This window comes from Bufo bufo, chromosome 3 (genome assembly GCF_905171765.1).
Source record: "Bufo bufo chromosome 3, aBufBuf1.1, whole genome shotgun sequence".
NCBI lineage: Eukaryota > Metazoa > Chordata > Amphibia > Anura > Bufonidae > Bufo > Bufo bufo.
Window position 1 is genome coordinate 48,617,514 of NC_053391.1, and position 2,620 is coordinate 48,620,133.

Genomic DNA, 2,620 nt, shown 5'->3' on the forward strand with positions numbered 1-2,620 from the left:
TTCAGGAGTTGGGAAAGTTTACCAATCTCTGAAATGCCTGTCTGACTAATGACTTGGGGGGATTAATTATTTCTAGACGCTGCGTTACACATCCTGGATTGTAGGCAGCTCTGTCTATAGGTTCAGTAGTTGTACGGTGTGGTTAGATAGATAGATATGAAATAGATACAGTTGCAATGGATTAATAGGAGAATGGATGGATTTAGATACATAAATGTAAAAGAACAATAGATCACTTGATAGACATGATATGCTTAAAAGGCATACAGAATAAGGGCTCATTCAGACGGCCGGATGCTATCCGCAAAAATGTGGATCCGTTTTTTTGCGGATTAGATGCTGACTGATTCACTTCTATGGGACCCTTTTCTTTTCCACGGTTCCGCAAAACAAATTAAACATGCCCTATACTTGTCCATGAAAATCAGGACATGGCCTCATTGAAGTCTATGGGTCCGCAAAAATACTGAATGCTATCGGGTTTTTTACGGACATGCTGAACTGTCCACAAAAAAAACGGATCCGCATTTTTGCGGACAGCATGCGGCCGTCTGAATGAGCCCTAATAAATAGAAAATAGACAGAGATAGAGAGAAAAACATAGCTAGAGAAAGATAAGTAAATAAAAAAAATAAAAAAACTTATATACATATATATATATTATTTTGACACCTACCAATCTAAATGATAAACCATTTTTCATCTTTTGGGTTGTTTCTGATAGAAAAATATATAGATGGATAAATGTTTTAGACATAGATATGAAATAGGAGGAAAGATGTTAGGATGTTGGGTGTTGTTCATATGAAGGATCTGGAACAGTGATAACATTTCCATTATGATAGATAGAGTTGAAACCAGAAGTTTACATACACTATATAAAAAGACACATGTGCATGTTTTGATCAATATCTGACATGAAATCAGAATAAACCTTTCCTGTTTTTGGACAATTAGGATTACCGTAATTATTATTATTTGCCAAATGCCAGAATAATGAGAGAGAGAGAGAGAATGTTTTAAGGCATTTTTATTACTTTCTGCAAAGTCAAAAGTTTACGTACACTAAGATTACTATGCCTTTAAACAATCCTGGACTGCCCATCTGATGACGTCATGTGTTTGGAAGCTTCTGTTAGGTTTGTTGGGCAGATCTGAGTTAATTAGAGACACACCTGTGGATGTATTTAAACGCACACCTGAAACACACTGCTTCTTTGTGTAGCATCATGGGAAAGTCTAAAGAAATAAGCCAAGATATCAGGAAGAGAATTGTGGACTTGCACAAGTCTGGCTCAACCTTGGGTGCGATTTCAAGATACCTGAAGGTGCCTCGTTCATCTGTACAAACAATTATCCGAAAGTGCAAACAAGATGGGAATGTCCAGCCATCATACCGCTCAGGAAGGAGACGGGTTCTGTGTCCCAGAGATGAACGTGCTTTGGTCCGACATGTGCATATCAACCCAAGAACAAAAGCAAAAGACCTTGTGAAGATGATGACGGAAGCTGGTAAGATTGTGTCAATATCCACAGTGAAACGAGGACTGTATCAACATGGGCTGAAAGGCCACTCTGCCAGGAAGAAACCATTACTCCAGAAGAAACATAAAAAATCCAGATTAATGTTTGCAAATGACCCGAAGCATACTGCCAAACTGGTTACAAAGTGGCTTAAAGGGATTCTGTCATCAGAATTTAGGCCTATAACCTAAACATATGGCGACGTCCCTAGTAATACACTGAATCCTAAAGTGACTTTATCAAATGCGCCTGTGGCTCTATAATCATATAAAACAGGTTTATATCACCGGTCACTCACGTCACAAATGTGTCCAAGGGGACGTCTCATGATGCAATGTGCCCGGCTGCAGCCATCTCCTTTTGGTGCCCAGCGCCGCCTTCCGACTAGAAATTGCCGCCCTCCCTTTCATTAGAGCCGCCTACCTCAGTTCATCGCCGCCTCTCTAACGTCCGCTCTCCCCAGCCAGATCCCGCGCGTGCGCACTAGGTATAACCTAGCTGTAGGAGGTTGGATGGCTGTAATAGGGCGGTCAAGGCAGGTTCGAGCGAAGTGCGCCGGCCGGCGCATGCGCACTTCGCTTAACGAGACCACTGCCAGGAGTCCGCACGGGCGCATCAGGTTATACCTAGTGCGCACGCGCGGGATCTGGCTGAGGAGAGCGGACGTTAGAGAGGCAGCGATGAACTGAGGTAGGCGGCTCTAATGAAAGGGAGGGCGGCGATTTCAATTCAGAAGGCGGCGCTGGGCACCAAAACGAGATGGCTGCAGCCGGGCCCCCTGCATCATGAGACGTCCCCTTGGACACATTTGTGACGTGAGTGACCGGTGATATAAACCTGTTTTATATGATTATAGAGCCACAGGCGCATTTGATAAGGTCACTTTAGGATTCAGGGTATTAGTAGGGACCTCGCCATATGTTTAGGTTATAGGCCTAAATTCTGATGACAGAATCCCTTTAAGGATAACAAAGTCAGTGTTTTGGAGCGGCCATTACAAAGCCCTGATCTCAATCCTATTGAAAAGTTATGGGGAAAGCTGAAAAGGCAGGTGCGAGCAAGGCGACCAACAAACATGGCTCAGTTACACCAGTTT